Source organism: Macrobrachium rosenbergii, chromosome 5 (genome assembly GCF_040412425.1).
Source record: "Macrobrachium rosenbergii isolate ZJJX-2024 chromosome 5, ASM4041242v1, whole genome shotgun sequence".
In the NCBI taxonomy this organism is placed as follows: domain Eukaryota; kingdom Metazoa; phylum Arthropoda; class Malacostraca; order Decapoda; family Palaemonidae; genus Macrobrachium; species Macrobrachium rosenbergii.
This window is the reverse complement of record NC_089745.1, coordinates 39,015,830-39,027,181: the sequence shown is the minus strand read 5'-3', so window position 1 is coordinate 39,027,181 and position 11,352 is coordinate 39,015,830.

The window sequence follows — 11,352 nt, the reverse complement described above, 5'->3', positions numbered from 1 at the left end:
AACCAACAAATCCTTTAGGTATGATATGAAAAAAATAATAACAAGGTAATAAGTAGCCTGGTACTGATTCTGAGTTGTAGGTAAGAAGAGACTGCATTTCTTCCCTTTGCACCAGTGCGAACCTGCCGTTAATAAACATTCACAGTGTGTGAGCAAGACATTGAGCAAGATCTCTCTTCTTTTTCTTTTCATGCAGAAAAACAGGGAGGTTGCCAATGGGATGACGTGTACTGTCAATAGGTTCGTTTTCTCCGTGACTGTCATGGTACAATACCATATTAGCAAAGAAAGACAATGATGATAATATCCGATAGAAATTGCGGTGCACTGTAGGCATTGCTACAGGTTGGTTGCAGCGTCCCCTCTGCCTAGGCCTGGCTGCGAAAACATTTTAGCCTTTTACTTGACCACTTCTATTCTTGCTTCCTTTCTTCATCAGTCTTGCTGGCCAACTCTAACTGTTACTTGTTAGTGTAGCTGAGGGGTTTTCTCCCAGTTCCACTTTTAGATCCTTGTACTTCATCATCTTACTCTCTGGATCTTCTTATCTTGCTCAACCACTCCAACTCCCTCTTTTAACTGTCTTAAGCTCTGAATGACCGGGAAGTGCACCAGTGCTTAGCTTGGCAGCCTAAATTTCATAAATCAAACCTCTATTCTATATATATATATATATATATATATATATATATATATATATATATATATATATATATATATATGTGTGTGTGTGTGTGTGTGTGTGTGTGTGTGTGTGTGTAACTGTGCGTCTGTTTTCCCACACTTAAACTCCTATTTTTGTAAAAACTTTTGTATCGATCATACAGAATGATAAAATTGGGTCGAATTTAATTGCTTAGAACTTCTTTCGAAATTTGACCGCATTTGCTGTATAGGAACACTTCTATGCTGTCGTAGAACAACGGGAAAGTGCGCAGATCGGGGAAAATAAAGATAATTCTTTTCTGTATATAAAAAAGAGACCATAATTCATTGCCGTGGCTGGAAGAAGAGCTGAATAATGTGATGAACGTCATTGATTACCAAGTTGGTCATATTATTGAGACATTTAGATGAGTGAGGAATACGTGACGTTTATACAGACTAGATCTGTGCATATAAAGGCACATTGTGGACCTTCTTAGCTATTGCAAGATTCAACTGGCTGCTGCGTATCAACACGGACTACTGTTCGTATTTCCCGTTGGAGGGTAGCTCCGTCACTGACGTTAGTTTACTTCACGCGGTGCACTGTGGGCATTACTTAAGGTTCTTTGCAGTCCCTTCGGCTCCTAGCTGCAACCCTGTCATTCCCTGTCATTCCACTTTTGGCATACTGAGCCGTCAGAGGCTTCCTTACAGAGTACTGACTGCTGTCCAGTGACAAGTTGTTATTTATTTGTTATTTATAAGTAGTTTTTTGTCTTTTAACTTCCATCTTAAGATTATTATTATTATTATTATTATTATAATTTTTTTTTTTGAACCCTCCCCTGGATCCGCCACTGCTTTTACTGTGCCTGACAAATGATTCACAGTGCAACTACGAGATTTACCTCCTGTTGTTACACCTTTCACAACTTTTCACTCTCAATTTCCCTTTCAGCGCTTCTATTCTACTGCTTGAACCTTGGTTATTTTACAGTGACAATTAATGTTTTAGGTTTATTCATGCAAATAGAAAATGTTTTTGTAGCAAACGCTTTAGTTTCTGTGTAATCAAAAGTTCAGGCGAAGATGCAATGCGTTGCTACCCTAAATCATTTCACCTTGTATTTTAATAATTTATTCTAATTTTGATGTCTTAATCATTTAATTTATTTATCTTTATTTTCTTTTCTAATAACTTATCACCGCTTTCTGTATTTCCTATTATCTTCTGTAACTTCTTTCAGATGAACACTGCAATATTCTTTGGAAGCCTGAATCTCAGATGTATGTGTAAGTGGATATTCATGATTAAATAAATGATTTTTGTCTCTTTCCAGATGGGGGTCAGTTCCTGTCAAAAATGAGGCTGTAAGCTGCTTGAAAGCGCATTCAATCATTACCTTGATATTTCAGGCAATTCTCAATTGCCGTCAGCTTATTCCACGGAACCCAGGTAAGCAAGTTTAAAGTATATGAATTCAGTTCCATGAGCGCACATTTTGGGATAATATAACAATTATAATTATTTAGAAAGCAATGGGACTTAAGTAATGTTTCAAGTATAAGAACGTGGATTACCAGGAAATTCTTTGCTTATGATGCTGGTTGCAAAGACATGCATTATTATTATTATTATTATTATTATTATTATTATTATTATTATTATTATTATTATTATTATTATTATTATTATTATTCAGAAGATGGACCCTATTCATATGGAACAAGCCCACCACAGGGGCCACTGACTTGAAATTCCAGCCTCCCAAGAATATGGCGTTCATTAGAAAGAAGTAACGGAAGGTAATGGGAAATACAGAAAGAAAGAAAGAAGAGATCAATTATTATTAATAAAAAATATAAGTATAATACACCAGCGTATGTCTGCCTGTTTGCCACATACACACACACACACACACACACACACACAATTGTGTATGTATGTATCATCATATTTCTTTCCACCTTAGAAGCGGGGTGGAATAGATGACGGTTACTTTTTGTTTCTCGATAAGTCTTTTTCCTTATAAGGCTTTTAGCTCCTGGACCCTCTCTGCCCCTAGTGCAACCCTCCACCTGTATGCGTGTGTGCGTACGCTTTAAATTGAATTTAAAACCTTAATTTATATTGCGGTGCATGAAATGCACTCACCTATAGTTAAACAAACGCTAAATTATATCAGTACTCAAGATTATATCAGTACACATCAGAGTGAGGTCTCACGTACGCACTTGCAATACTTTTCGAACAAGAAATTTCCACATTTCATTCATCAGAATTCATCATATTAGTCTGAGCAAAGACAGCTAGCAAGGAACCGGCGTTTTATCTGTCTTTCAAGACACAGACCTCGTTATAACCTGAAAGTGTCACGCATGTATAGGTTCTTCAGATGAAAATGTACATACTTGACTGCATTTGAATAAGGAATTTTAACGTAGGAAAGATCACTTAGTATCTTCTAGAGTTTAATCTCTGAAGTGTCTATGGCGTGGATTAACTCTTGGAAGGGAATTTGCAAGCGAGGGACATATGCTGTTTTATATGAGATTTTATACATGAAAACAGTAAATCAAACGGCTTTATAATTCAAAGTAACCCTATATCACTTTCAAAATCAAATTCGTGTACAATTTATTTCCATAAATTAAGGATTTTACCAGCTTAAACAATACTTTAAATTGTATTGTTAGCTTGAGGCCACATGCATTCAAGAATAACGTATTAATTTTAGCTTCCAATTTAACCATTTAAATATCTTATTTAACGTTCTTGAATATTCATACCATCATCGTGGTAAACACAACACAAAGCGAAAACATCAACACTGTTTAAATATCTATTATCACGTGAATAATTCATAGCTGTGGTATAAGTTACCCGCCCCCACCCCCCACGGCATTTCAACACAGTCGAGTGCTGTTCGAAATATTCTCGATTACTAAACGGACCAGCACCCAACCACCGGGTACCAGTGAGTGTACTGGTGAGTGCCAGTATCAAAAATGCTAATTCCCGTTTTAAATAGATCATCTGAGACGGCTTCTCGAGTGTATTAGTCTGTTACAAAAGCATTACTTAGCGATGTATGTATTCTCGGTGATGCTGAAACCTTGTGGGACATTTTATGCTCACGCGTGGGGCTGAAAAATCGATTCAAATGACCCACCTCGATTTTAGTATCGTAATAATCGCTTTTTTTTTATGATAGCTAGCAGGAATAGCGAGATTAATATTCAAACACCTTTATATTCTCCTTGTACTTGACCTGCCAGCCACATTAGTACACTTGTACAGGTGCACTAGAGTTCTGGATGAACAGAGATTTTGATCATTTTTAAAATGTTATCGTAATATGTTCATCACTTAGTGCAGTCGTAATGATAGCTTTTGTGATTGTCAGAGGGGTATTATTAATAACAGTAAAATAATTTTCTCTTTTCATTGTATTTTCCCTTAAGATATTAGCTACTTGTTTATCTCTGTATTTATTAATTAGTTAATTTATTTTTTCTATTCTAATAACCGATTTAATTTTGTATTTCCCATTACCTTCTGTTACTTCTTTCAAATGAACACCATCATACTCTTTGGAAGCTTCTTGGATTTCAAGTTATTGGCCCCTGTGGGCTTAATCCAGAATAAATAGGGTTCATCCTCTGAACAATAATAATAATAATAATAATAATAATAATAATAATAATAATAATAATAATAAAAGGCGAGTGGATCTTGTTTGTCCGCCCGGTGTGAAACGTAGTGTCGGGAATGTAGGTTCGTACACTTTCGTATCGACCATGTAAACTGCAGCGGCGGCGGGCCGACGTGGGCACAGCGTAGCGCGCGCCATCAAGCTAGTAATAATAACAGTAATAATATGTTTTGGAAGCTTGAATTTCACGTCGATGGCTCCTGTAGGCTTGTTCCATATGAACAGGACCATCTTCTGAATAATAATATAATATTAATAATAATGCTTTTATTTAGACCTTTAAGCATTTCAAAAGGAAGAAAACACCTCGACATTTGACTACACAAACACCTTCGCACTTATGACTCAGGGTTCACCAATTTGACGAGTAATATTCAACAGGTGTCTTCGATGAATAGATTCATCATTCTGAAATATTCTTGTAATATATTCATCACTCAGTACATTGTACTGTAAGTAATAGAAAACAAGTAAAAATGCGTCCGTCAAGGAAACTTCGGCGCAATCGAGTTTTATGTACAGCCGCTACAGCGCATAATCAAGGCCACCGAAAATAGATCTATCTTTCATGGTCTCGTTATAATGCTGTATGAGCCTCGGCCCACGAAACTTTAACCACGGCCGCCGTGGTTAAACTTTCGTGGGCCTGACCTATATCGTTGCCAGAAGCACGATTATGGTTAACTTTAAACTTAAATAAAAATGAAAACTACTGAGGCTAGAGGCTGCAATTTGGCATGTTTGATGATTGGAGGGTGGATGATCAACATACCAATTTGCAGCCTTCTAGCCTCGGTAGTTTTTAAGATCTGAAGGCAGAAAAAATGCAGACAGAAAAAGGCCGCACAATAGTTTTCTTTCAGAAAACTAGAATGGTCAAGCTTATTAATTTAGAACACTGCTACGTCATAAAATAATTCAAAAAGGGGTGTGTAGACTCTAAAACCTTCAATTGTAGTATAGGCTTAGATTTTTTTTATCCAGGATTGTAAACATATGCAAGTGTCGAGACATCATATCCTAAGAACTATCGTAATTATAGCTGTTTGGGCCAACAGAGACCTATTGGAGACCTATAAATATATGTATATATATATATATATATATATATATATATATATATATATATATATATATATATATATATATATATATATATTTATATATATATATATATATATATATATATATATATATATATATATATATATATATATATATATATATATATATATATATATATATATATATATATAGGGTCAGAACTCACCACAATATTGCTATAGTAGAGTAAGGGAAAAATTCTTTGTGATGAATGTAAATATTTTTATGCATCGAGTAAACAGGAAATGAAAGTTGTAAGTTTGGGAAAATGTGTGTCAGAAATTTTGAAGGGAATATTATTTTTCTCAGACTAAGAAAATTACTGATAAAAATGAGCAAGGCTCGGAAATTTGAAGAAAATTTTGACGGAAGGATTTCCGGACCAGTGTAAAAAGCCCAAGACACCATTCATTTTCCTCGAAAGATAAGATTATTTTGCACACATTTCATTTAAGTGGGTAAAGGTCGCGGGCAACCATATCATCCCTCCTTTTGACATTAGGTCGAATACGCAGTTTCAATTTTTTGAGTTATCTGCATCGATGGTGATTTTATCGTTGGGTTCTTGCTTCAAGTCTGTCACTCTCACCATCCAGGATGTATGGTGAGAGAGATGCACTGTCATTGACTTCTTTCAGCAAAATGTCAAGTCTGTCTCTCACTCAGCAAAGTATCAAGTCTGTCTCTCAATCAGCAGAGTATCACGTCTCTTTCACACTCAGCAAAGTATCAAGTCTGCCTCTCAATCAGCAAAGTATCAAGTCTGTCTCTCACTCAAGAAAGTATCAAGTATGTCTCACACTCAGCAATGTATCAAGTATGTCTCTCACTCAGCAAAGTACCAAGTATGTCTCACACTCAGCAAAATATCAAGTCTGTCACACACTCAGCAAAGTATCAAGTCTGTCTCTCAATCAGCAAAGTATCACGTCTGTCTCACACTCAGCAAAGTATCAAGTCTGCCTCCCAATCAGCAAAGTATCAAGTCTGTCTCTCACTCAGGAAAGTATCAAGTATGTCTCACACTCAGCAAAGTATCAAGTATGTCTCTCACTCAGCAAAGTACCAAGTCTGTCTCACACAGCAAAGTATCAAGTCTGTCTCCCACTCCGCAAAGTATGAAGTCTGTCTCTCACTCAGTAAAGTACCAAGCCTGTCTCACACTCAGCAAAGTATGAAGCCCGTCTCTTGCTCAGCAAAGTATCAAGTCCGTCTCTCTCACCATCCAGGATATACGGCAAGAGACACATTTGCTACTGAGCTGAAACAGGAAGTCAATTACAAAATCACCGTCGATGCAGATAACTGAAAAAAAAAAATGAAACCATGCATATTCGACACTTTACTAAAACAAAGGACGATATTTAGGGGAAATTCTCAAGTAAACACGATTGCTCTTTGTGCTCCGTAAGACAAGAAAACGACCCGAGAGAGTTGAAGAGCATTGTCAACCCAACGTCCAAAGTTCTTGCGTCAACCCATATCTCAAGAGCTTTTGAGTTCGACGCACTGCCTGCTCCACTGGCGGGAACAAGGTTGAAAGAGATAGGGAGCAGTGTGCTATATCATAACCAGTTCTTCAAGGAAGTATCCGCTACCACTGCTATACCATAGCTAGCTCTTCAAGGAAGTATCAGCCACCAGAAGAAAACAGCGCAAAACTTAGAGCTGATAATACGGTGCTGGATATCAAGGTTGCTTTTTCGAGCTTTACAAGATATGACCTTGTTTAATAACAAGATATGACTGACACTAAAAGTCTGAACTCTTTTCGTTTTTTTTCATAAGCCCATATTAGTTCTTCCTTCTGCCCGTGTGATTCAATAACAGATCTTCTATAATTAAATTAGTAAATTTTTCTCAAAGAGATTAAGAATGAAGAGCTTAGGTATGGACACTCTCCAGTTTTCACTGACATGAGTAAGAATAGGTAAATGATTACTGAACTTGACAAAAAGATCCATAGAATAGCGGACTGGCCATAGTCTTGTATTCGCTGTCTCCTTCATTTAGCCTGCTGTATTAGAAGAGAGAGAGAGAGAGAGAGAGAGAGAGAGAGAGAGAGAGAGAGAGAGAGAGAGACTCACGCCAGTAGGAATACCAGAAAGTTAATAAAGCAATGAAATTCTTCAATTGAAGACCTGGACTTGATACAAGTTTGAACATAATTTGCAATTACAAGACAACAATAGATTTTACACACAAGCAAATAACTTTGAAACTAAAAATATAAAAGTAAATCAGTGTAGATAACTAGATATCTTCCAATGCAGGAAACGTAATTTTTGTTTCCTAAGAGAAAAGCCATTGTTTTTCATCTTATCGAAGTGTCACGATGTTTCTGTAGCTTGTTTCAAACTTTGATCTGTATTATATATTCATAATTCAATACATCGTCGACAGGTTATCTTTTTCAGTGAAATTCTTACAAATGTATTTAAGGAAATAAAAAGTCGACATCCAGATGTAGGTGCAGCGTGGTGCAGGGTATAGCCTGAAAATGCCACCAGAGAGAGATTATTCTCGTTATATGTCATTGATTATTTCCTCGCTGTTCGCAGAAGTGATGAAGATAAACATGGAGTAAAAGCACCCATTAAGACGACAAATTAATGTCAATGAGATGAAACATCCCATTTGGCACTCTCTGACGCTGAGCGCACCTCGCTTGTTTTCTGACACACGATCTTGTTTACTTACGACAGATAAACAGTGTTTTTCATATTTATATCTGCTCCGGCAAACACTTTGCCTAAAGGCCACAGACAGCGGTTATGGGTCTACATGGCTTTGTAAACATCTATTTCATATTAGTTTTATTCCCGTTAGCGGGGTAGTGTCGTCATTGCACATCACGCGGTGCACTGTAGGCAGCACTTAATGTTCTTTGCAGCGTCCCTTCGGCCACAAAATAACCACACAACTTCAACTTCACTGTGTGTATATATTAATATTACTCATATGAGGTTTCAATGAGACAGGATGGTTTAGATTCCAGATTCTTTAATTTACCAATTAGAGAATATGGAATCTAAACCATCCTGTCTTCTTGAAACTCCTATATATATATATATATATATATATATATATATATATATATATATATATATATATATATATATATATATATATGTGTGTGTGTGTGTGTGTGTGTGTGTGTGTTTATATATATTTATATATATCATCAATCTCTAACCCTAAGTTGACAACATGAAAGGTGATCTAATTCTCTCATTTATTCTTTGACATAATAAACATTGCATATAAAATATACAATACTCATCACATGTATTTTTCTTTCTGTCACGCTGTAGTTGGAGAGAGAGAGAGAGAGAGAGAGAGAGAGAGAGAGAGAGAGAGAGAGAGAGAGAGAGAGAGAGAGAAAGGTTAAAATTGAGAGTAATAGGTTATAAAGGTGTAACAGGAGGGAAAACCTCGCAGTTGTACTATGAATCAATTGTTAGGAAAGGGCGGAAAGTAAGATGAGAGAAAGAATATGAATGGAGGTACAGTAAAAGGAGTGAAAGGGGTTGCAGTAGGGGCCGAAGGGACACTGCAAAGAACCTCAAAAGAGAGGTGCACTGGCGGCACTGCCCCTCTACGGAGCTGGCTGCTCCTGCTGGATGCCTGCAATAATATCATCAGAGCAGATCGTGTGTCATGTATAAACCATGATACGACTGTAGGAATGAGGTTTGCAGGCACATGCCCCCGTATTAATGTTTCATAATTACAGAGAACAAAGGCAATTAATCTTAGGGCACTGCGTGTGATCGGTGCAATAATGACAGGAACTGCGCGGAGAGAAAATCTTTTAGGGAGACAAGGTTGTTGGAAAAGAGCTGTCATGGCTCATGGGTTGGAGTGCCCGGAGTAAATGAGATCAGAGAGAACGTTTTCAGGACAAGGGTTCTGAAAGGTGCGAAGTAGCTGGAAATAATTGTTCAGAACAAAAGTATTTATAATTTACACCAGAGAAAGATTGACTGATTGAAGACAGGTACTGAAAGGTGTGAAGTAAATGGAACAAGTTGCTCAGAAACAAAAGCATTTACAAGTACACCAGAGAAAGATTGATTGGTTGATTTATGAAATTAAGGCTGTCAACCCAAACACTGGGAACTTTCGACCATTCAGTGCTTAGGGTACTGTCTGGTCTTGATTATATTGTCTCAACTGCATTATGGAATTACTTGTCACTAGAGACAGTTCGTCAAAGTCTTCCTACAATATCGTTGGGATTATCTTTCACTTCCCGTATATTATCTTTTTGATGCTCAGTATTTTGGAATGGAATGGAATATACAATTTAGGCCAAAGGTGAAGCACTGGGGCTTATGATGAGGTCATTCAGCGCTGAAAGGGAAACTGAAAGTAGAAAGGTTTGAAAGGGATAACAGGAGGAAAACCTCGCAGTTGCACTATGAAACAATTGTTACGAGGGGATGGAAAGCAAGATGGAAGAAAGAGAATATGAATGGAGGTATAGCAAAGGGAATGAAAGGGGTTGCAGCTAGAAGCCGAAGGGACGCTGCAAAGAACCTTAAGTAATGCATACAGTGCACCGCGTGAGGTGCACTGACGGTACTACGTCCTTATTGGGTTTGTCAGCATTGGTCAGTATTTTACAGTGTCTCTTAAAAGAGCGTGAAAATAAATTGCAAAGCTGCAACATCTGTAATTGAAAAGTTGATTTATCAAGATCCCGTCGATGTGGTAAACAAAATAACTTTCTTTTTCTTCCTTACAGTTCGTTGACAAAGCGTGCTCATCAGAAAGTGAGGATGGCAGCCACCAAGTTAAGAAGGGTCCCCCAAGAATTTCGGGAAAATAACACCCGTGGTCCACCCTTACGGCTAAGAAATGTAAGTTACACAGTAGTTCACACAGTTACTTATGATTTACGTAGCATGGAATTTCATTTTTTTCCGGGTTTCCTCTACAGATTTTAGGATAGATTATTGTTATTTCATAAATATCTGAAATACATTTTTGTATGATTTGCTTATGATTTATGTAGCATGTAATATCATTTTCAGAGTTGCCTCTCCAGATTTTAGGATAAAATATTATGATTCCTTTAATATCAGAAATACGTTTTTGTTCATGCTTTCCATTCGGTCCGTAATATTCCCCAAGTAACTGAGGTATATACTTGTATACGTCATTTTGGTCCTGTAGAATTTTTGTTTTGTGCATATCTCAGACATCTGAAAATCCTATACGAAATGTAATTTTCCTCTAGTGTACGGGAATGTTTTTGGAAGAAATGCTTGCTAAAGTTCCCGTAGGGGGATAGTGCCGTCAGTGCATTATTTAAGGTTCTTTGCAGTGTTCCTTCTTTCACTTCCTGCAACCCCTTTCACTCCTTTTACTGTGCCTCTGTTCATATTCTTTCTTCCATCTTACTTTCCACCCTCTCCTAACAATTGTTTCGTAGTGCAACTGCGAGGCTCTTCTCCTGCTACACCTTTGTAACCTCTCACTCTCAGTTTTCCTTTCAGCTCCGAATGACCTTGTAGGTCCCAGCGCTTCGCCTTCGGCCTAAATTGTATAATATTTGCTAATTAATTATATGTATATATATACATATATATATGTATATATATACTGTATATATATGTATGTATGTATATATATATATATATATATATATACATATACATATATATATATATATATATATATAGTATCTTATATATGGGAAGATTCTCTATATATAAGCACTCTCGGTCTACTAAATGTGTGTTATTAAGACTTACTAAGCGTTTAAAGTTTATTTGCGATTATCTATCTATCTATCTTTATCTGTATATATATGTAGGCTATACCTTTATATATAAATATCACATACACACACGCGCGCGCGCACACACATATATGT